General features: G+C 39.8%; 1 protein-coding gene across 9 annotated transcripts in view; it reads left to right on the forward strand.

The window, feature by feature from the left end:
* PHC2 (polyhomeotic homolog 2) overlaps window positions 1-25,725 on the forward strand; it is a 130,672-nt gene that overhangs the window by 14,987 nt on the left and 89,960 nt on the right. The gene's annotated exons all lie outside the window — the stretch shown is intronic.

A 25,725-nucleotide genomic window follows, 5' to 3' on the forward strand; every position in this document is an offset into this window, starting at 1 on the left:
TGTACCATTCTACATTCCCACCAACAGTGAATAAGCCTTCCTGTCTCTCCACATCCTCTCTAACATTTACAGTGTTCCCACTTTTTAATAGTGGCCCATTTAATAGGTATGAAATGATATTTCATTGTAGTTTTGATTTGCATTTCCCTAATAGCTAGTGATGTTGAATATTTTTTCATGTGGTTTTTTACCACTTGTATTTCTTCTTTGGACAGTTGTCCTTTCAAGTCTTTTGCCCATTTTTTAATCATATAGTTTGTCATTTTATTGTTGAGTTATGTGATCTCCTTATATATCATGAATATTAAGCCTTTATCAGATATGTACTTGCCAAATACTTTCTCCCATTGAATTGACTGCCTTTTCACCCTTTTGACAAAATCCTGTGAGGTTCAAAAGTGTATAATTTTGAGAAGGTTCTATTTATTTTTTCTTTTGTTGCTCATGCTTTGGGTGTAAGGTTTAAGAAATGACCGCCTACCACATGATCTTGAAGATGTTTTCCTACATTTTCTTCTAGGAGTTTTATGATTTTGCTTTCATATTTAGGTCCTTGATCCATTTTGAGGGGTCTTCTTTCTTTCTTTCAGATATGGCTATCCAGTTCTCCCAGCACCATTTGTTGAGTAGACTGTTCTGGCCCAGCTGGGTGGGCTTAAGAGCCTTGTCAGAAATCACTTGGCTGTAGATGTGGGGTCAATTTTTGAGTTCTCGGTTTGGTTCCATTGGCCAGTCTGTCTGTCCGTATGCCAGTACATGCTGTTTTTACCACTGTAGCTAAGTAAAGGAAGTGAGAGTCCTCCAACTTCATTCTTCTTTAAAATATTTTAGGCTATTCAGTGCCCCTTACCCTTCCAAATAAATATGATTATTGACTTTTCAATTTCTGCAAAAAAAATTGTTGGGATTTTGGGGGAGATTGCATTAAATCTGTAAATCAGTTTGGGTAGAATTGACATCTTAACGATATTTAGTCTTCCAATCCATGAACATAGAATGTCCTTCCATTTATTTGTCTTCTTTGGCTTCTTTTAGCAATGTTTTGCAGTTTTCTGAATACAGGTCCTTTATGTCCTTGGTTAAGTTTATTCCTAAATATTTTATTGTTTTAGTCACTATTATAAATGGAATTTATTTTATTTCCTCCTCAGATTGCACATCAGTAGTCTATAGAAATGCTATTGATTTTTGCATGTTAATCTTGTATCCCACCACTTTGCTGAACTTGTCTCTTAATTCTAGTAGCTTTGTTTAGGATTTTTCAGGATTTCCTTGATATAGGATCATATCATCAGTGAATAGTGAAAGTTTTAGTTCTTCTTTTCCTATTTGGGTGCCTTTGTTTCTTTGTCTAGCCTAATTGCTCTAGCTAGACCTACTAGCACAATATTGAGTAGTAATGGCGACAGTGGGCATGCTTGTCTTGTTCCTAATCTCAGCAGGAAAGCTTTCAGTCTTTCACCATTGTGTACAATGCTAGCTGAGGTTTTTCATACCTGCATTTTACCTTATTAAGAAAGCGTCCTTCTATTCCTATCTTTTGGAGTGTCTTTATCAGACAAGGGTGCTGTATTTTGTCAAATGCCTTTTCTGCATCAAGAGGATCATTCAGTTTTTCTTCTTCAATTTATCAATGGGTTTATTAGTCTAATTGATTTTCTTGTGTTGAACCACCTTTGTGTACCTGGGGTAAAGCCCACTTGATTGTGTTGTATAATTCTTTTAATGTGCTTTTGGATTCTGTTTACAAATATTTTGTGGAGGATTTTTGCGTCTATATTCATTAAAGATATTAGTCTGTAATTTTCTTTTTACATAGTATCTTTATCTGGTTTTGGTTTTAGGGTGATGTTGGCTTCATAGAATGAGTTTCATAGCATTCTTTCTTGTTCAGTTTTTTGGAAGAGCTTCAGCAAGATGGGTATTGGGTTGTCTTTGAATAATTGGTAGAATTCACCTGTGAAGCCATCTGGTCCTAGGCTTTTCATCTTTTGGGAGGTTTTTGATGACTCCTTCAGTCTCTTTGCTTGTAATTGGTTTGTCGAGGTCTTCTATTTCTTCTAGGGTCAGTATAGGTAGTTTGTGTGTTTGTAGAAATTTTTCCATCTTGTCTGCATTTTCTAGTTTTCTGGCATGCAATTGTTCAGAGTATCCTCTTATTACCTCCCTTATTTCTGCAGGGTCGGTGGTAATGTCCCCTCTCTCATTTCTGATTTTATTTATTTGTGTCTTCTTTCTTTTTTTCTTTGACATTCTGGCAAAAGGTTTGTTGATTTTGTTCATCTTCTCAAAGAAACAACTTTTTTATTTTGTTGATTCTATTGGTTTTTTGTTGTTGTTGTTGTTGTTCTTGATTTCATCTATTTCAGCTCTGATCTTTACTATTTATTTCCTTCAGCTTGGCTTAGGATTAGTTTGCTGTTCTTTTTCTAGTTCCTCCAGGTGTGTAGTTAGGTCTTCAATTTTAGCTCTTTCTTCTTTTTTAATGTAAGCAATGAGAGCTATAAATTTCCCTCTTGGCATTTGCAGTGTCCCATAGGTTTTTTGTGTACCTTTAAAGATTTCATTTTTTATTTTATTTATTTATCTCCCTCCCCCCCATTGTTTTGTGCTTGCTGTGTGCTCTCTATGTCTGCTCATCTTCTTTTTAGGAGGCTCCAGGAACCGAACCTGGGAGAGAGGCTTTCAGTGGTTTGAGCCAGCTCCACTCCCTGCTTTGTTATCTCCCATTGTCTTTCCTCTTTATGTCTCCCTATTGCATCAGCTCACCATGCTAGCCCATTTTACCAGCTCGCTGTCTTGTTCTTCTTCTCCAGGAGGCACCAGGAACCAAACCTGGAACCTCCCATGTGGTAGGCAGGTACTCAATTGCTTGAGCTACATTCACTTCCCCTTCCACAGGCTTGGGTTTTTTTAAGATTTATTGTATTTATATTTATTTCTCCCCACCCCCTCATTGTTTGCACTTGCCATGTGCTGTGTCTTTAGGAGGCATGGGGAACTAAACCTGGGACCTCCAATATGGGAGGGAGTTGCCTAATCACTTGACCCACCTCCATTCCCTGCTTTGTCATGTCTCATTATGTTTTTCCTTCTTGTGTCTCTTGTTGCATCATCTTGTTGCATCAGCTTTCCATGTCAGTTTGCTGTCTTGCCAATTTTCTTTAGGAGGCACCAGGAACCTCTCCTCTGCTCCCTGCTTTGTGATGTTTCTCATTGTGTTTTTTCTTCTTGTGTCTCTTGTTGCATCATCTTGTTACGTCAGCTTGCTGCACCTGCCTGTCACACCAGCTTGCTGTCTTCTTTAGGAGGCACCAGGAACCGAACCACAGACTTCCCATGTGGTAGGCAGGAGCTCAGTCACCTGAGTCACATCTGCTTACCCCCATAGGTTTTGGTATGTTGTGTTCTCATTTTCATTCATCTCAAGGTATTTGCTGAATTCTCTTGAAATTTCTTCTTTGACCCACTGATTATTTAAGAGTGTGTTGTTTAATCTCCATATATTTATGAATTTTCCCTTTTTCTGTCCATTATTGATTTCTAACTTCATTCTGTTATGATCAGAGAAAGTGTTTTGTATGATTTCAGTCTTTTTAAATTTATTGAGACTTGTCTTGTGACCCAGCATATGGTCTATCTTGGAGAAGCATCCATGAGCACTTGAAAAGAATGTATATCCTGCTGTTTTGGGGTGCAGTGCTTTACAGATGTCTGTTAGGTCTAATTCATTTATCATATTATTCAAGCTCTCTGTTTCTTTATCCTCTGTCCAGATGTTCTGTTCAATACTGAGGGTGGTATATTGAAGTCTCCAACTATTATTGTAGAGGCATCTATTTCTCCCTTCAGCTTTGCCAGTGTGTACCTCATGTATCTTGGGGGCACTGAGGTTAGGTGCCTAAATATTTAGTATAGTTACTTCTTTTTGCTGAATTACCCCTTTTATTAGTATATAATGTCCTTCTTCATCTCTTATAACAATTTTGCATTTAAAATCTCTTTTGCCCAATATTATTCTCAGCTCTTTTTTGGTTACTATTTGCATGGAATATCTTTTTCCAACCTTTCACTTTTAACCTGGTTGTATCCTTACATCTGAGGTGAGTCACTTGCAGACAACATATAGATGGCTTATATTTTTTTATCCATTCTATCAGTCTATGTCTTTTAATTGGGGAGTTCAAGTCATTAACATTCAGTGTTATGGGAAGCGGACTTGGCCCAATGAATAGGGCATCTGCCTACCACATGGGAGGTTCGTGGTTCAAACCCTAGGCCTCCTTGACCCGTGTGGAGCTGGCCCATGTGCAGTGCTGATGCGCACAAGGAGTGCCATGCTACACAGGGGTGTCCCCCACGTAGGGGAGCCCCACGCACAAGGAGTGCTCCCCATAAGGAGAGCCACCCAGTATGAAACAAAGTGCAGCCTGCCCAAGAATGGCGCCACACACACGGAGAGCTGATACAGCAAGGTGACGCAACAAAAACAGATTCCCAGTGCTGCTGATAAGGATAGAAGTGGTCACAGAAGAACACACAGCAAATGGACACAGAGAGCAGACAACTGGGGGGAGGGGAAGGGGAGAGAAATAAATTAAAAAATAAATAAATAAATCTTAAAAACAACAACAACAAAAAACAAGTAGTGTTTTAAAAAAAACATTCAGTGTTATTACTGTAAAGGCATTACTTACTTTATCCATTTTGACTTTGGCTTTCAAATGTTGTCATATCGTACTATTGTTTATCTTTTTATCCTTTAATTTACCCTTTCTAATAATCTTCATTTTGACACTTTTCTCCAAGTCTCTCACCCTTGTTTTTTTTTCTTTCAGGCTGCAGGAGTGTCTTCTTTTTTTTTTTTTTAAGATATTTTTATTCTTTTTCCCCCCTCCCCCACCCAAACCCTGCTGTGTTTTGCTGCCGTGTCCATTCATTATGTGATCCTCTGTAGCTACTTCTCTTTTTTTGTTTTCTCATCTTTCTCCTCTAGAATTCAGAAGGATTCAGGCCTGGGACCTCTGATGTGGAGAGAGGTTCCCCGTCAATTGCGCCACCTCAGTTCCTGGTCTCTGCTGCACTTCACTGTGACTTTCCCCTTCATCTCTCTTTTGTTGCATCATCATCTTGCTGCATGACTCACTTGCGCGGGCACTGGCTCACCGCGCAGGTACTCACGTGGGCACTTGGCTCCCACACAGGCACTCATGCGGGCACTCAGCTCAGCACATGGGCACTGGGTCACTATGCAGGCACACTTTCTCTTCTTTTTCACCAGGAGGTCCCAGGGATCGAACCTGGGTCCTCCCTTATGGTAGGTAGAGGCCCTATCACTGAGCCATATCTGCTTCCCAGCACTGTCTTTAGTATCTCTTGTAGTTCTGGTCTTTTGGTAACACTCTATCAGTTACTGTTTGTCTGTGAAGACTTTGAATTCCCCTTCATTTCTGAAGAACAGCTTTACTGGATACAGAATAGTTGGCTGGCAGTTTTTCTCTTTCAGTACCTTAATATATCATACCACTTTCTTCTCTCCGGCATGGTTTCTGATGAGAGGTCTGCACTTAATCTTACTGAGTTTCCCTTGTGTGGCGTGCTTTGCTTTTCTCTTGCTGCTTTCAGAATCTTCTCTTTATCTCTGATACTTGTCATTCTGAATAGTAGGTGTCTTGGGGTAGGTCTATTTGGATTTATTCTGTTTGGAGTGTGTTGTCCCTCTTTGATATTGATATTTATGTCTCTCATAAGGGTAGGGAAGTTTCCAGTCATCATTTCTTCAGATATTCTTTCTGTCTCTTTTCCATTTTCTTCTCTTTCTGGGACACTTTTTGCATTTTGCATTGTCATTCAGTTCCCTGAGACCCTGTTCCATTTTTTCCATTCTCTTATCTTTCTGTTCTCCCATCTTTTCCAGTTCAGATGTTCTGTCTTTGAAACCATTAATTCTGACTTTAAGCAAATCAAATCTGCTCTTATGTGCCTCTAATGTATTTTTAATCTCATCCATTGTGTCTCCCCTTCCCATAAAGTTTGTTACTTTTCTTTGCAAACTTTCAAATTGTTCTTTTTGCTCACCCAGTGTCTTCTTAATATCCTTTATTTCCTTAGTCATATTTTCTTTCATTAAATTAATTTAGGAAAGTTGTATGATTATCATTGATTAATTATCTTAAATCCTATATTTTTTTCAGGATATTTGGTTTGTTCCTCTTGCTGGGTCATCTCTTCCTGTTTCCTTGTATGGCTTGTAATTTTTTGCCGATGTCTAGGCATCTGAATATGTTGGTGAATTTATTCTGATGGCCAATTTCTCTCTCTTGCCTATTGTTATTATTTTTTCACAGCTCTTCTTTGATATTTGGTTCAATATATCCTAAGGATTTAAGATTGCCCTGCTTAAGTTATCAAAATAATGCCAGGGACTCACTAATGGGACACAGATTTTCTCCTGGAAGTTAGAAAACAGAGAGACCCAAGTGCAGTTTTTGTGCATGCAATTTCCAGACAGGCCAACAGATGGTGCTCATTGGCACACCTTTCCACAGAGGTATATCTCAGTTTTCCTTTGTATTGGTCTGGCTGGAGCTGAGATTTGAAGCAGACTCCACTGGCCGAATTCACTGATGAAAAGCCTGGAGTCCTCCTCCCTTTTCCCTTGTAACAGCTGACAGGGAGGAAGACGTCTGCTTCCCTCCCAGTCAGGTGCAATGAGCCAGGGGTTTTACCATTGCTTAATATCTCCGGGGTGGGGGAGGGGAGCCCTTTCTGGTGGCTGGGAGGTTTAGTAACTCACAGTTTGTTGTTTTGGGTTCTTCTTCTCTCTGTCCCTCACCCTTCTGGGAGTTGTGAAGCACAATCCTGGTCTGCAGACCCCCAAAGCAGGTCCCTTGGGCAGCTTTTGGCTCTTTCTCCATTGTTTTTGTGAGAGAGCTGAGCCTTGTCTGCCTAAACCCATGCCATCTCCCCACAGTCCCGTAAGGATTGATTTTAAGCTTTGTTATGGTGGGTCCAGGATAGCCTTTAGTCTAGAACTAATTTAGACCTAGTATGATGGCAGTACCTTTCTAAGAGTTCTATCAGATTTCTTGTGTATTTCAAAATCTTCTTACTCTGAGTGATGGAAACACAAACTATCCCTAGCCCTTGTGAACTCTGGAAATGTTCTGTGTACTCCTCTCCAGTAGTCTTGAATAGTTTCCTCTCGCACGTACGTAAATCAATGCTCAGCCAAAGAATCAAGAGCAACCTGTCTCTCCCTGTCCTCCTCCACTTCCCCCTCCCTCGGCTGCATCCAGGAACCAGCCTCTAGGTGGTAAGCCATTATAATGATAGGGCTCACTTTGTTCCCCTTTTCTTAGAGATAACCGGGCCCTCTTGGTCTGTTGGTCTTTCAGCCAATGTTTGAAAACCATTGTTTCATATGTGTTGTCCAGTTTTCTAGATGCTTAAGGCAGAAGGGTACCATCTATTCCCTGTCTCTTAACTTCTAAATGGAAGTGTAACATCTTTTCCAGGGCCCTTCCATATTGACACTGTATCTCTTTTTTAAAAAAACTGTCAGGGAGCCGATGTAGCTCTGTGGTTGAGCTCCTGCTTCCCATGTAAGAGGTCCTAGGTTCAATCCCTGCTACCTCCAAAAGGAAGGAAGGGAGAGAGGGAGAAAAAGAGAGAGAGAGAAAGAAGGGAGGGAGGGAAGGAAGAAGGAAGGGAATTCTGTCATCTTCAGACATGGCTTTTGAAGAATTAAGAAGTAGGTCTGAGGAAGCAGACATGACTCAACTGATAGAGCATCTGCCTACCATATGGAGGGTCCAAGGGTTCAATACCCAGTGCCTCCTAGCCCATGTGGTGAGCTGGCCCACACATAGCACTGCCATGCACAAGAAGTGCCATGCCACATGGGGTTGTTCCCTGCGTAGGGCAGTCCCATGCACAAGGAGCGTGCCCTGCATTGAGCCACCCTGTGCGAAAAAAACACAGCCAGCCCAGGAGTGGTGCTGCATACACAGAGAGCTGACGCAGCAAGATGATGCAACAAAAAAGACCCAGATTTCTGGTGCCACCAAGAATGCAAGTGGACATAGAAGAACACACAGTGGATGGGCACAAGAGCGCAGACAATGGGGGGGAGGGGAAAGAGAGAGAAATAAAGAAAAATAAGTCTTTAAAAAAATAAAAATTAAAAGTAGATCTGTATTTAAAGTAACAAAATCATACATCTAGATAAGTCAAAATAGAATTTAAGAGATTTAGATGTGGGAAGCGGTTGTGGCTCAACTGATAGGGTATCCACCTACCATATAGGAAGTTCAGGGTTCAGTACCCAGGGCCTCCTGACCCATGTGAGCTGGCCTACATGCAATGCTGCTGTGCGCAAGGAGTGCCATGCCACGCAGGGGTGTTCCCCGCCTAGGGGTGCCCCACACACAAGGAGTGCACCCCACAAGGAAAGCCACCCTGCACAAAAAAAGCACAGACTGCCCAGGAGTGGCGCTGCACACACAGAGAGCTGATGCAGCAAGGTGACACAACCAAAAAAGTGACACAGTTTCCTTGCATGACAAGAATGCAGGCAAACACAGAAGAACACTCAGAGAATGGACACAGAGAGCAGACAACGGGCAGGGGAGGGGGGGTAGAGGAGAGAAATAAATCTTAAAAAAAAAAAAAAGATTTAGATATTACCCACATGGCTATCTGTCATGATTAGAGCCTAATGCATTGTTGCGAGAATAGAAGAGGGTTGAAAAGGAATTTCAGTATAGGGCTAAGGCAGACCAGATTGTGATATACTGAGGTTCCATGATTGTAGTTTATCCGAGTTGAACCAGTTACTGAGTCTACTGTCTAATTAAATTCTATCTTTGTTAGTAGTCTTCAGTGTTGAAATGTTTATTTTGATGGCTTATCCCAGTATTCAAACAAAGAGTAAATACAAAATAGCAAGGACAGAAATGCTCAGAGTGGTATTTTTGTTTGTTTTTTTAAAGATTTATTTATTTATTTATTCCCTCTCCACCCCTCCCCCCCCCCCAGTTGTCTGCTCTCTGTGTCCACTCGCTGCATTCTTCTGTGACGGCTTCTATACTTACCAGCGGCACCTGGAATCTGTGTTTTTTTTTGTTGCATCATCTTGTTGTGTCAGCTCTCCATGTGTGTGGCACCATTCCTGGGCAGGCTGCACTTTCTTTTGCACTGGGCGGCTCTCCTTATGGGGCGCACTCCTTGTGCGTGGGACTTCCCTATGTGGGGAGAGGGCATCCCTGCGTGGCATCAGCATCAGCGCTGCGCGTGGGCCAGCTCCACACAGGTCAAGGAGGCCCGGGGTTTGAACCGTGGGGTTTGAACTCCCATAGGGCGTGGAAGACGGACACCCTATGCACTGGGCCAAGTCCGCTTCCCTTGGCCATTCTTATTGCAGTCATACACTCTGGGCCACAAGAAGCACTTTAAGCTAGATAATCAAAGTTTCTTCTTCTCATTAGAAAAATAATTAATTTGAAGTTAATTATTTACATACAGTGGATCAAAGCAACAATAAAGGAGTAAATATTATCTGTATAGGCCAATCTAAATGAAAAAGACTGATACATCCCCAATACCATATCACTTGTCATTCAAAGATAGGTCTTTTAGTTTGAGGTTGTAGTCATTATTAGCAAAGTTTGACAGTGTTTGCAACTCTGCCTTTTAAATTTATGATCTTCACCCAGTCTTAATATTTGAGATTTCTACCATTGAATGATTTCTCTCTCTCCCCCCCTTTCCCTTCCCCTCTCCCCCTCTACCCTTTCCCCCTTCTCCCCATTTCTCCCTCCACTCTCTCTCCCTTTCCCTCTCTCCCTCTCTCTCCCTCTTCCCCGCCCCCCCCCCCACCCAGTGTGTTTCACTGTGCCATGCTGTTTAAGATCCTACATCAAAATCATATAAATTCATCTACTATGTGAATAGTCTCTGCTTTAGCTCATCATGATGAAGCTTCCTCAGGCTCCTGCTGTAATCTTTCTCTATCTTTATCCTTTGCAGTGTTGATGGACTGGCTATATTCCTATACTTCATTATTAAATAGTAAGCTCAATAAATACTTATGAATTTAGCAATGATAGTTATCCTATTCTATTATTTATGGCATAGTCAACCTTGATTATAACTACTTTAAAATTAATATGTGAAGTCCCTGATGATAACCCTGAGTTTCTCCTATAAAGACATAACTGCTACCAGCCTTTACTTTGACTTGTGGCTAATTCTGCATTAGTGCCTTATTCTTGAAGTCTTCATTGGTTTCTAAATTTCTGTCTATTTTAAAGTCTGTTTCTGAGTTTATCAACGAATATGATATCTTTCATGTACATGCTCTTGTTGCATCATTAAGAAAAACCTTTTTCAAGGTTTGTTTTCTAGTATTAAAGATAAGTTACACTGAACTTGAGCACTTGCCATTTATCTGGGTAGGAGCTAACTATAACACATATTTCTGGGCTATGTTATTGTGGACTTTTTTAGTGTGAAATGTGCTGGCCTGTATAATAATTAAATCTACCAATTTGATTTTATTAGGAAATGAAAGGTCATGCTTTTTGTATATAGAATGAGGATTTAGGATTTGCATCCTCATTTTTTAATTACTTTCACCAGAATTTAGGGTGAGCCTAGTGGTAATTGTATAAAAGGGGAAAAATGATGTTTGGTATTTGCATGCACGTATATAGTAAACACCTTAATTATTAAGTAGCCACATAAGTAACGGTCAAGAGAAAGTCTCCAGAGCCAGACTGCCTGGATTTGAATTCTGGCTTTTCTTTTTTTTTTTATTTTTTTATTTTTTACACTTTTTAAAATTAAAGTTAATAGATCACAAATTACTAAATGAATCACCTTGGTCAGGATACTTAACTTTTTCCTGTGTTATTGTATTCTGTGTACTTGATAAATTCACTTTAGTTCTAATAGGTTTTTTTAGATTTCTTTGGATATTCTATAGATGATCATGTTGTCTATAAATTAAAGCAATTTTATTTCTTCCTTTCCAATCTTTATGCCTTTTTTCTTGCCTTATTGCAGTGGCAATAACCTCCAGTACAATATTGAATAGAAAGAGTGAAGTAAATATTCTTTTGCTGTTCCCAGAATTAGGGGAAAAGCAGTGAGTCTTTCACTAAATAAATATAATTTTAGCTGTAAGCTTTTCTTTCATGTCCTTTTGCAAATGAAGGACGTTTTCTTCTATTCCTAGTTTGATGAGAGTTGTTTTGATGTTTGGACATTGAATTTTGCCAAATGCTTTTTATTCATCTATAGGGATAACTATATGATCATCTTTATTCTGTTAAGATGGTAATTTACATGGATATTCAAATATTAAATTTTTCTAATATAGCAAAAAGAAAATAGAGCTATTCCAGTATACATTTCTGTGCATTTTTTGGAAACTGGAAATATCTTATGGTAGGTTAACATCTCTAGGCTTATCCCCCAGTTGTCTCTCATTCTTAAGACTATATGTTAAAGACATAATAACAATAACAAACTTTTTTAGGGGGGAACAAATGATTATATTGAGTCTCCCTAATTAATAATTTAAATATATTTTTGTGAAATCCAACTGTACATTTAGACTGGCTTCCTGATTATTTACTTCTCCCATAAGCCACAGAAAAATTATCTTTTTGCAATCATCTTTTTTAAAGAAATGAATATTCTAGATAATGAAGCCAGCTATATAATATGTAATTGTTGTTGGATATTTACAAATTATTTTGGAGTGTTAGTCATAATAAACAGAGGTTTCCAGGTGAAGAGTGGTTTGGTTCATCATCTGGTGATAAACACAACAAGGATGCCCACAACTGATGCTAAAATTTTTCATGCTTGCTAGTCAATGGTAACCATAATATGATGTTCATTACCTTCAAAGGAAGGTATTTTTGTTATTTTTAACTAGATATTACCAGACCAGTTATGTTATAGTCACTGCTATTTTTGTAAAGAGGGCACTTTTAAGTCAGCGTTTAAATATAGTAAGAGTGATTCATTCCTCTGCTTGCCAGTTTCAGTCCTACAAATGGAAACAACAATGAAGAGGACATCAGCTGATTTCATCTTCCATTAGTTTTTATTTGCAAAGCCCTTGATCCCTAAAGGCTTAGTCTGCCCATTGCCTCAACAAACCTTTTGTACAAATAAAATTGAATCAAGCAGATGAGTGAATAAGTGTGTCTGGATAGTAGCCCTGGAATCTCACTAACCTTATTTGCAACGCTGCATTTCTCAGCCCTCTGTGCACACATAGCCTGTGGGGTCAAACCGGATTAGGTGCTCTCATCAACTCTTTTACAGGATTGGCCTTTTCAGCTTCAAGAAGCAGCATGACCTATTCCATTCAGCTGCTGCTCTCAGCCCATTCTTTAGCTCCGTCTCTTGTGTTCCCATGGAGTGAAGCTCTGGGCTTCTCTTGCACGTGCTCCCTGAGTGAGTCATTCACAAAGACTATCTGCTCTCTAAGGAAAAGCAACTGTGGAATGAATCTGAGGAAGGAGGAAAAATCGTGGCAGCCAGAGGGGAAGAGTAAGGACTATTTAAAAAGTCATCAGTGCAGTAATCCCACAGGGGCCTGTGTTGAGCTGGTATGTTTTTCCTGGAAATTCCAGCTCATTCCAGGCATTTATTTTTTTCTTTAAAAGAGTGAGGGCAGGCTTGATTCTTTCTGTGCAACATAGAGATAATTCAGCAGCAAAGGCAATCAAGCTTTATCGACTAGCACTACACAGAAATACTAAAGATACAACAAGCAAACCTTTTGGGGAAAATACATGAAGTCATTATAATAATAACTTGCCCTTTGGGTATTCTTTTAAAATATTCTAATTTAGTTTGGGTGTGAAAGATAATATAATATCGTGAGATAGTTTAAAATGAAGATTATATAATCGAAAACAATCACATTTTAAATATGTGACATTCTGTTACCATTATATGGATCAATTTCTGGATTTTAATATGCTCCTTTTTTTATTTTTAAATTTTTTTTTATTGATTTTATAAAAATATTACATTAAAAAAATATATGAGATCCCATTCAACCCCACCACCCCCACCCCACCACTCCCCCCCCAGCAACATTCACTCCCATCATCATGACACATCCTTTGCATTTGGTAAGTACATCTCTGGGTATCTCTGCACCTCATGGTCAATGGTCCACATCATGGCCCATACTCTCCCCCATTCCATCCAGTGGGCCCTGGGTGGATTTACAATGTCCGGTGATTGCCCCTGAAGCACCGTCCAGGGCAACTCCAAGTCCCAATGGCACCTCCACATCTCATCTCTTCCTGCCATTCCCCATACCCATCAGCCACCATGTCCACTTTTCCCACTCCAATGCCACATTTTCTCTGTGGACCTTGGATTGGCTGTGTCCGTTGCACCTCTGTGTCAAGAGGAGGCTCAGATTCCACATGGATACTGGATGCAATCCTCCTGCTTTCAGTTGTAGGCTCTCTAGGCTCCATGGTGTGGTGGTTGTCCTTCTTCAACTCCATCTTAGCTGAGTGAGGTGAGTCCAATAAATCCAATTGTAGGAGCTGGAGTCTGTTGAGGCTCAGGGCCTGGCTATCATATTCAGTCCAGAGATTCAAATTCCCTAATTATATCTTAAACCCCAACACCAACTACAATTCCAGTAAAGTAGCATGAAAGTCTTATGAAAAGAGATCCCATCTGAGTCCAGTTTCATCATGCAGAAACACCAGCTCCAAAGAATTTTAATATGCTCTTGATGCATGTAATGAGCCACACACCCACAGATGGATGAATGCTACTCTTTATCCTGGATGGCCAAAAACCTGAGTAAAGCTATGGAGAAAAGATGGAAATAGGAGAATACATGTTTCTCGAGTCCTAATCAGTGCTAGACAAATTGGATCCAGAAAGAGCTGGTCTAAGGTGGCCGATCAGAAATATCCATTGGGAAAGGAACTCTAGTTTGTTTTTTAATAATCAATGTTATTTTTCTTATTACAACATAATATATTTTCATTATAAAAGACTCCAAGGAAAAAAATAAGTGAAGCCAAGTAAAAACACCTGTTATCCCCCAATCCAAAGTAATGCTAACTTTTCATTTTATATCCACCTAGTATGAGTGCATATATATTTTTTCACAAAAAAAGGATCTTGCCATCCATACTCTTTGATAAACTGCTTTTATCACCTTATTGTGAATATCTGTGCATCATTAAATATCGTAGTATTCTATGAAAGTATAATCAATCCTCTATTGGTGGAATTTTTAGTTTTCAGTTTTCCTTCTTTTGACAATCATCCAGGTAGCTAGCTATCTTTGTGAACACCCATGATTTTTAAAGACAAATTCCCAAACATAGATTACTGGTTTGAAAGTTATATAAAATACTATGGCTCTTGATCCATATTTTTTTTTTAAAGATTTTATTTTATTTATTTAATTTCCCCCCCCCCTCCCCTGGTTGTCTGTTCTTGGTGTCTCTTTGCTGCGTCTTGTTTCTTTGTCCGCTTCTGTTGTCGTCAGCTGCACGGGAAGTGTGGGCGGCGCCATTCCTGGGCAGGCTGCACTCTCTTTTCACGCTGGGCGGCTTTCCTCATGGGCGCACTCCTTGCGCGTGGGGCTCCCCTACGCAGGGGACACCCTTGCGTGGCACGGCACTCCTTGCGCGCATCAGCACTGCGCATGGCCAGCTCCACACGGGTCAAGGAGGCCCGGGGTTTGAACTGCGGACCTCCCATATGGTAGACGGACGCCCTAACCACTGGGCCAAAGTCCTTTTCCCCGTATTTTTTTTAAAGATTGATTTATTTATTTCTCTCCACCCCCACCCCGGTTGTCTGTTCTCTGTGTCTATTTGCTGCTGCTTCTTTGTCTGCTCCTGTTGTTGTCAGCGGCACGGGAATCTGTGTTTCTTTCTGTTGCGTCATCTTGTTGTGTCAGCTCTGGGTGTGTGTGGCGCCATTCCTGGACTGGCTGCACTTTCTTTCGCACTGGGTGGCTCTCCTTACAGGGCACACTCCTTGTGCATGGGACTCCCCTATGCGGGGGACACCCCTGTATGGCACGGCACTCCTTGCGCATATCAGCACTGTGCATGGGCCAGCTGCACACGGGTCAAGGAGGCCCGAGGTTTGAACCGCGGACCTCCCTTATGGTAGACGGACGCCCTAACCACTGGGCCAAGTCCGCTGCCCCTTGATGCATATTTTTTTGGTTTTGTTATTTTTGTTTTTGTTTTTTTGGTGCATATTTTTAAATTTCCCCGATTCATACTTCTGTCAGTAGTGAATGTACAAGGAAAGTCTGACTTCTAAGCTAGATATAATTGAACAATATCAAACTCTGTATTGTATTTACTTACTTGTATATCTTGTAGTCTGATTAAATTCTCAAACTTAATCTATAATAGTTTTCATTGTTCTCAATATCCCATTAATGCTCTAAAACAAGAAGGTGGGAGGTGGGGGCAGAGATGAATTCCTAAAGATCTTTTCCCTAGGTGCTCCCAAGCCCCAGGAAGGCAAGAAGACTGGCATTTTATCTTATGCTAGGTACTGGAAAGACTAGATATTTATTAAGAGATTTTATGAAACAGACAGACTAATGGAAATAACAAATTCACATAATTCAAACAGTGTTATTTTATTTTAAGCTAGTATTTTAAATATGCCCTCCTTTTTGCCTATAAGCAAAGTTTGACAGAATGTAACAACAATAGTCTAGCTCATTATTTCCCTCTGCTTCTTAAAAGACATGAATTGGCCTCACATCACACTTAGCATGAAATCTAGGAACTTTGACTTCTGGTAATGGTGGAATAGGTAATTAGGACCACTGAGAATAATTAAAAGAGCTGACGGAAATTTTCTGTTTTTCAATTTTCTTTTAAAAAAAAAAAACTAACAAAATAGTAAGATAGTACTGGGGCAAAATCTAGAGTAAAGCAGGAACCCAGAGAGGTAAGCTTAGCACTCAAAGCCTCTTTTTTTTCTGAAAGCATTTGTTAGTCTGGAAGAAATATCTGTAAAATCAAACTGAGTTTTTGATAGTCTTACAGGACAAGGGAGACTGGATCAAAGTCTAGAGCCCAGCCAAAGTAAAATTCTGATGAGCCCTCCCCCTTTTTTATTTTTTTTTTAAGATCTTTTTTTTTTTAAGATTTATTTATTTCTCTCCCTTTCTGCCCCCCCCCCCCCCCCCGGTTTTCTGTTCTCTGTGTCAATTTGCTGCGTCATCTTCTTTTTGTCTGCTTCTGTTGTTGTCAGTGGCATGGGAATCTGTGTTTCTTTTTGTTGCGTCATCTTGTTGTGTCAGCTCTCCATGTGGGTGGCGCCATTCCTGGGCCGGCTGCACTTTCTTTGGCGCTGGGCAGCTCTCTTTTGGGGCACACTCCTTGTGCATGGGGCTCCCCTACGCGGGGGACACCCCTGCATGGCAGGGCACTCCTTGCACACATCAGCACTGCGCATGGGCCAGCTCCACATGGGTCAAGGAGGCCCGAGGTTTGAACCACAGACTTCCCATGTGGTAGACGGACGCCCTAACCACTGGGCCAAGTCCACTTCTCTGATGATTAACTTTTTGATAGCAACAATAGAAGTCAGAAGGCCAAGTCTTCCATAATTCTTTCTGCAGATTTTTCTGTTGTACGAGGCCTCCTGCCGGGGTGGGGTGGTGGGGAGGGGGGTGAATAGAGACAAAATCTAGTCCTCACTCCAGTCACCAAAACCTGTACTTGGCTTGGGGCTATTTCTGCCCAGAGAAAGTGTTGCCTTTTTTAAAATTCCCACAGTTGTATTTTTCATGTGCCAAGTCATATGCCAGTGGGGCAGTATCTGCCTAAAGAAGATAACTTGCTTTAATTTGCATAAAATCTCAAAATGAGCTATCAGCAACCCTGCAGAAGAGGGTGGAATAAATTTAGTGTTCCTCTATTAGTTTTGAAATCATATACTCATTCTGATCTTCCCATCAGTGGACCCAGTTAGAAGAAAATTTGATCTCAGAATGAAATGTATTTTTTTAAGAGAGAAAATTAAAAGACATTTTAAGGCAAACAGAAACAGAGCTTACCACTATTACATTAAATGTAAGTGGAATAAATGATCTAATTAAAAGACAAAGATTATAATCTGGAGAAAATAATAATTTAACTTCTGCTATTTATAGCATACACATCTAAAATATAAGTTAGTGGTTCTCAGTTGGGAGTTATTTTCTCCCTAAAGGATATATAATAATGTCTGGGGATATTTTTTGGTTGTTATTGGGGGTGGAGGGTTGGATGGGAAGAGGCCATGGATGCTGCTAAGCATCCTACAATGCCCAGGAATGTCCACAACAAAGAATTATACAGCTCAAAATGTCACTAGTGGGAAACGGACTTGGCCCAGTGGTTAGGGCATCTGTCTACCACATGGGAGGTCTGCGGATTCAAACCCCGGGCCTCTTTGACCCGTGTGGAGCTGGCCCATGCACAGTGCTGATGCACGCAAGGAGTGCCGTGCCACGCTGGGGTGTCCCCCACGTAGGGGAGCCCGCCACGTGCAAGGAGTGTGCCCCATAAGAAGAGCCACCCAGCACGAAAGAAAGAGCAGCCTGCCTAAGAATGGCACCACCCACACAGAGAGCTGAGGCAGCAAGATGACACAACAAAATGAGACACAGATTCCCGTAAGAAACAAGACGTAGCAAATAGACACAGAGAACAGACAATCGAGGGCGGGGGAGGGGAGGGAAATAAATAAATAAATAAATCTTTAAAAAAAGTCACTAGTGCCAAGATTGAGAAACTCTGATGTAAGTAAACCGAAAGGTTGAAAATAAAAGGATACCTAAAGAAAGGAAAAAAAAATTTGCTAAGAGGAGCAGGTGTACTTTAGTGGTTGAGCTCCAGTTTCCCATGTATGAAGTCCTGGGTTCAATCCCCAATACCTCCTAAAGAAAGAAAAAAAGAAAAAGAAAAGGATGGAATAAAATTTACCACAAAAATAAATGCCAAAAGAAAGGTGATAAAGCTATATTAATGATAAAATTATCTTAAAGTCAAACAGCATTTCTAGAGATACAAGGGATTATTTCACATGGTAAAAGCTTTCATTTTCCAGGAAGATATATAGAATTTTAAATTTATATGCACCTACTAAAATGACCTCAAAATACATAAAGAAAAAATTTACAGAACTCTGAGGACAAAGACAAATTCACAATTGAAGTGTTTTAATTTTACATTCTTCTCTCAATATTTGATTTAACAAGCAGTCAAAACAAAAACAGCAAGAATATATAAGATTTTAATAACACACTAGTGGGCATATATAGAATACTCTAACAACTGCAGAATACATATTTTTTTTCAAGCACACATGGAACATTTATAAAAGTTGACTATGTACTAGACCATAAAGCTAGCCTCAACAAATTTCCCAGGATTAAAATCACACATAAGGGAAGCAGATGTTGCTCAACCAGTTGGGCACCTGACTACCACATGGGAGGTCCCAGATTTGGGTCCTGCTGCCTCCTAAAAAAGATGAACAGATGCTGTACCCACTGCAGTGACCTAGACACTGCACCCACTGTAACGAGGTAGACACCACATCTGCTGCAATGAGCAGACACCTAAACAAGCAGACGCCATAGCCCATGGGGAGGAGATATGGCTCAGGCCTCGCCTTGGGAGGTCCCAGGTTCAGTTCCCGGTGCCTTCTGGAGAAAGCAAGCAAACAGTGAGCAGACAGACCAGAGAACTATCGGGGGGGAGGGGAAGGGGGAGGAGGGGAAGGGGGGTGAAATTTTTTTAAAAAAATTATTTTAAAAGACTAGGATTTACACTAATTTTTTTAAAGATTTATTTTATTTATTTATTTCTCCCCACCCACTCAATTGTTTGGACTTGCTTTTTTCCTTAGGAGGCATCAGGAACCAAACCCAGGACTGCCGATGTGGGAGGGAGGCACCTAATGGCTTGAGCCACCTCCACTCCCTGATGTACACTCTTGCAACTAATTGTTTCAGTGCATACAAGAAGTCCAAAAAGTTAAAAAAAATTTTTTTTAATCACACATAATTATGCTCTCTGGCCACAGTGTAATTATATGTTAGCAGTAAATAAGAAAGAGGTGACTGGAAACACCCTTACTCCCCTCCCCTCAAATGTTTGGAAATTAAATAGTACACTTCTATATAACCCATCAGTCAAATAACAAATCACAGTAGAAATTAGAAAATATTTTTAACTGAATGATAATGAAAAACATACATAAAAAAACTTCTGGGATATAAATAAAGCTGTGTTTAAAGAGAATTTTATAGTTTTAAATTCATCCATCTCAAAAATTAGACAAAAACAACAGCAACTTAAACCCAAAGAAAGTAGGAGGAAAGAAATAATAAAGTGAAGAGCAGAAATTAATGAAATAGAAAACATTCATAGTAAGAATGAGTGAGCCAAAAGTTGTTTCTTTTCAAAGACTTGTAACATTTTAAATCCCTTTAAAGATTGATCAAGAAAAAAAGAGAAGACACAGATAACCACTATGAAGAATGAGAAAGAGGACATAACTCATACAAACATTAAAAAGATACATTTCTAAAAGAATGAATTCCAAACTTACTACCCTGGGCATACAAAGCCATGCCTTTATTTCATTTATACCGCTTACTCTCTTGTCCGCTATGCGACCATCAAACATGCCAAGTTTGTTTCTGTCTTAGGGTCTTTGCACTAACCAGTTGCTTTTCTGGGATGCAATGACTATCTCCTTTGATTTTAGTTTTAAATATAATTTCTTCAACAAGGACTCTGCAGACCACCCAAGTCATTCTCTATCACGTCACCCCAATTTTAATTCCCAAATTGGCACATACTGCTATCCAAGTTTCTAGTTGTTTGCTTCCTGCCCTAGATATAAAATGCATGACAGCAGGAGCCTTATCTGTCTTGCTTACCACTCTATCCCAGAGTATTCAAAATAAGTGCTTTCAATAAATATTTGTTGATTGAAACACCATGTTCTTTTTTAATCATGGAGAAGTGAACTGAGAGAAATAAGGGAAAAAATAGAAACAAAAATGAAGAAAAAGGGGAATGGATGTGGCTCAAGCAGTTGGGAGCCTGCCTCCCACATGGGAGGTCCTGGGTTTGGTTCCCGGTGGCACCTAAAAAAGATGAGGAGACACAATGAGCTGATGCAATGAGCAGACACAACAAGGAGAGAGTGGATGTGGTTCAAGTAGTTGGGCACCTGCCTCCCACATGGGAGGGCCCAGGTTTGGTTTCCTGTACCTCCTAAAGAAGATGAGCAGACAACAAGCAGAAACAACAAGCAGACAGACAAGGGAGCCGTGGGGGTGGGAAAGGAGGAAAAACAAAAATCTAAGAATATATTGTGTGAAAAAATGTAGTATAAAGAAAAAGAAAGATTAAAGAAAATGTGCACAAAGGGGTTAAAAGAAGGAGAGAGGAAGATATTTTAATCATATAGAATTACTGTTGTGTTTTGGAAAAACCCTTAAGTAGAGAGAAGGGAACTTACTTTATTGAGCTCCTTCTTTGTAGGGAGCCTAAATTGCCAGACGATGTCATTGTTCTCTGAAATGTTTCATTCTTTCTTAGAGCCATCACTAAAATAAGTTTCCTCATTTTAAACCCTTTCTTAGGAAGAAAAGTGAGTGAGTTCTTCTATAAAAGGTAAATCAAGGCTTTTTGCTTTCAAGGAGTAATACTGTCAAGGTCAACTGGTAGTGCCATTCACTGAGATTGAATACTTAAAGACCTATTTTGGAGGGAAATCATTGGTTTCAGTTTTAACAGGTTGAGGTTTAGATGCTTTTGAAATATCCAAGTAGGAATGTTGACTAGGTAGTGGGGTATATCAGCTCAGTATGGATGGTAATTGAAGCATAGGCTTGGATTTGACTATCTAGACAGACAGAATAGAGTATTAAAAAACCCTTGAGTAACTAAAATATTTAATGGTTAGATGGTGGGAGATAAACCTTTGAAGAAGATTGAGAAGGAATGAGCAAGAGAGTATTGCTTCATGAAAGCCAAGATAAGACGCTATTTCAAAGAGAATGATTAGCTGCTAAAGCATCAAGGAAAATGAGGATTGAAAATACTTTATTAGAGTTAGTAACACTGAAATCAGCAAATCCTCTCAGCTCAACCTTTTCATATATCCAGAATCCAGCCACTTTTCATTACCTTTATCACAAGCACCCTAGTCCAAACTACCATTATCTCTCCCCTAAATCATTTCAAAACCCTCCTAGCAGGTCTCTGTGCTTCAACCCTTGTCCTCAAGGCTATTCTCCATGAAGCAAACAGCAATACTTCAAAAATGTAAAGTTAACTCATGTCACTCTTTTACTCACAACCCTCTAATGACTACCCATCTCACTTAGAATAAAAGGCAGAATTCCTGCAAGGGCCTACAAGGCCCTACATCAGAGTTTCTCAGCCTTGATATTATTGATGTTTTCGGCCAGATAATTCTTTGTTGTGGGGGACTATCCTGTGCATGTAGGATATTTAGCAGCATCCCAGTGGCCTACCTACTGGATGCCAGTAGCACCTCCTCTCCCCCAGTTGTGAAAATAAAAAATGTCTCCAAACATTACCAGGTGACCCTGAGACATGTGGCGAAAGTAGGCTCTCTTGAGAACTACTAAACCACATGATGTGATCTGCACTACACCCCATTCAACTTCCCTGACCCCAGTTCAACCACATAGGGGTCTTTACTATTCTTCAGACTCATGAAGTGTGCTCCTCCCTCAGCGTCCTTTATATCTGTTCTCCCCAGATAGCTATATGGCTCACCTCCTCATTTCTTTGAGATCTCTGGTTGAAAGTCCCTTACTAGAGAGTTCCTCTCTGACCACCTTATATAATAGCAACCTTCCCTGCCACCCCCCATTACCCCCTGGCCTTTTTACTCTGCTTTATTTTCCCCCAAAGCATTTAACACTATTGATATTTATTTTTCATTTTGTCTTCTTCAACTAGAATGTTAACTCCATGAAGAAGAGACTTTGTTTTGTTCACTGCTCTATCCCTAGTGTCCTTGTACATGGTTGATGCTCAGTATTCATTGAATGAATGAAGGAACAGGGATTTGGTTAGGTGGGGCCAATTGGAAAGCAGTGAATATCACACTGAGTTGCATGAATTATTTCCTGAAGGTTAACTATTAAAGTCTTTAAGGGAGTAGGCATAAAATCGGTATTATAGATTAAACTAGTGGAGCTGCACATGATGAATTAGAGGCAAAGTGACACTACAGAGAGGGAAAACCTGTTAGAAGGCTTTTTGCAATAGCCATATTGTGATGAGAACCTAGACTAAGCTGGTAGCAATCAGAATGCAAAAGAATGGACAGAAGAGAGACTGGGCAGATAACTACCAGATGCAACAAAGAACCATGAAATTACTTGTTTCATTCATACAGAGACACACCAACTATGCTGTGTATCCTAACCAATTATACATTTTGCAAACTGGTCCAGATTTTATCAACCCCATGCTCACATTGCTTTTATAACTTCTTCACATGTTCTCCCTATGTCTCCTGCAGCTTTGTTCTTTCCCACACCTGGCCTTTTGAACAATCTTCCTCAAAAATAAAATAAAATAATCGTTTCCTTTTTTTTTTTTTCAAGATTGTTATTAACTTTTTTTAATCTTTTTTTTTAAAAGATACATAGATCACACAAAATGTTACATTAAAAAATATAAGAGGGGAAGCAGACTTGGCCCAATGGATAGGGTGTCCGCCTACCACATGGGAGGTCGCGGTTCAAACCCTGAGCCTCCTTGACCCATGTGGAGCTGGCCTGCGCGCAAGGAGTGCCATGCCACACGGGGTGTCACCCGTGTAGGGGAGCCCCATGTGCAAGGAGTGCGCCCCGTAAGGAGAGCCGCCCAGCGCAAAAGAAAGTGCAGCCTGCCCAAGAATGGCGCCACACAAACAGAGAGCTGACAGCAAAGATGACACAACAAAAAGAAACACAGATTCCCAGTGCGGCTGATAAGGATAGAAGCAGTCACAGAAGAACACAGAATGGACACAGAGAGCAGACAACTGGGGCGGGGGGAGAAATTTTTAAAAATCGCATATTATTAAAATATATATATATAAGAGGTTCCCATATAGCTCCACTCCCCGGCCCCCCACCCACACTCCTCCCACACTGCTACAGTTTACAGTAGTTTACAGATTATAGTTTACATTGTAGTTTATACTCTCTCCCAGTTCATTCAGTGGGTTATGGCAGGATATATAATGTCCTGCATCTTTCGCTGCAATATCATTCAGGACAACTCAGTAGACTCTTTTGGTTCCCTGGTGTGGTAGTTGACCATCATCACCAACCTGTTCGCTGACTAGGTAAGTCCAATGAACCAGAGAGTAGGTTAATCATTTCTTTTTATAAACAAATCCACAATGGTTCTGTGTTGTACCTTAAATCTAGACCTTGGTTTGGTCTTCAAAATTCAATACCAATTCTTTTACCACCCTCATTTCTTTCAACTCTTCCCTTCACTATATTAAGGAATTAACTCAGTTTAAGAAAACCCACTATTAAAATTTACATTCACTAGACCCCCACCCAAGCAAAATGGATGTAATTTTATATTACAAAAGGATTTATATTTGAATTAGAGTCCTTTAATTCTCTCAGACAATTCTCTCAGACAATTCACTCTGATCCTTTATTCATTATTTTTTAAATACAGAAAATGATATAATGATCCACTGAAATTTCTACTTTTGTTAACATGAAGTAGGTCCTCTGAACCTAGATCTTTTTAGTTAATAATATGTCTTAGAGATTTTTCTTTATCAAAATGTACATCTTTTTTCTTACGAATAAATTTTATTGACACATATCAACAAAACATACATTTCATTCAGAATGCACAATCAGTAGTTTCTGGCACAACCACATAGTTGTGCATTTATCACCTCAGTCATCATTAGAGTATTTTCATTATTTCAATAATAATAAACAAAAAACAAAATTTATCACCCTCGAGCTCTCTCTGCTTCCTCTGCTGTACATTATTTCTGGCTATTCTTGCGCAATTACTTATTTATTAAGCAGTTTTATTGAGATACATTCATGTACCATATGATCTCTCCATAGTATATAATCAATGGCTTTTAGTATAATCACAGTGTTGTGCATTCATCACCACAAAAATTTTAAAACAATTTTGTTACTCCAAAAAGAAAATTTCCACATCCCTTATCAGTCCTTCCCAGCCCTACATAACCACTAATCTTACTTCATCTTTATAAATTGATTTATATTTACATTTTATATAAATGGAATCATACAATATGTAGTACTTTGTTTCTGGTTTCTTTTAACTAGCATAATGGCTTTTTTGTCTGATATTAATATCTTGTAGTATTAACATAATTTGTCCAATTTCAAAGAAAAACAGTCTTATATATTGCAATTTTACCTATATTTATATTTCATACGCAGTTTTTTTACACTATTATAGCTCCATGTTACATTTTTAAGCTTTCTTTTTAGTAGTATACATGACCATTGACTTTCCTTTTAAACCCTTTTCATATCCACATAATAGTACTGCTAGTTATAGACTTTATTTTGGGTTTTCACCTTTTCTATTCATTTCCAAAGATTAACACATCCTTTTTACCAATTTTGCACAAGCTAACCCTCAGCTTTCCATTTTCTACATGGGAAGCAGGCACTCTACTGAGCTACATCTCTTCCCCAGTGAGAGTTGGTTTTTTTTCATTTGTTTGTTTTTAGGAGATACTGGGGATCAAACCCAGGACCTTGAATGTGGGAAGTAGGCACTCAACTTGAGCTACATCTGCTCCCCAGTTATTTTTTATTATTTTTTTTAATCCCCCCCCCACTTTGCAGCTTTTTGTGTGCTGTCTGCTCTCTGTGTCCAGTCACTGTACATTCTTCTGTGTCTGTATTTAATTATTTTTTTAATTTCCCCTCCCCACTTGCAGCTGTCTGCTCTCTGTGTCCATTTGTTGCAGGCTCTTCTGTGTTCTTGCTTGTCTCCCTTCTTTTTGTTGCATCACCTTGCTGAGACAGCTCTCCGTGGCGTCAGCGGGCCAGGCAGTGCTCCACAGCATCTGCATCCCCAGTTCTTTTTAACTGGTGCAGGGTAATATTCCATTGTGTGTGTCTTTGTGTGTCACAGTGGTTAAGAGCATGGCCTCTGGAATGAGACTGCCTATCTCAGAATTCTACTTTGCCACCTATATCCTAGGTGACTTTAGACAAATTTCTTAACCTCTGTGAGTCTCATTTTCCTCATTTGTAAAATGGGAAAATAATGCCTATATGATGGTTTGGAGCCATAAACTCCAGAAAATCATGTTCTTAATCCTACATCCATTCCTGTGGATATGAACTCATTGTAAATAAGACCTTTTGATGAGGTTACTTCAGGTAAGGTATGACCCAACTGAATCAAGACAGGAAAGGTATTAATCCTATTACTAGAAACCATATAGATAAGGCCTCAGAGAGAGAATCCATGGGGAGCAACCAGAAGCTGGAAAGCACTGGAATCCAGAAGAGAGACGATACTGCTATGTGATGGGAAAGCCAAGGAACCCCAAAGATTGCCCACCAGCCAGAAGATACCAATCCCAGGAGGAAGTAAGCCTTCTAACCTCTGAAAC

Source organism: Dasypus novemcinctus, chromosome 9 (genome assembly GCF_030445035.2).
Source record: "Dasypus novemcinctus isolate mDasNov1 chromosome 9, mDasNov1.1.hap2, whole genome shotgun sequence".
NCBI lineage: Eukaryota > Metazoa > Chordata > Mammalia > Cingulata > Dasypodidae > Dasypus > Dasypus novemcinctus.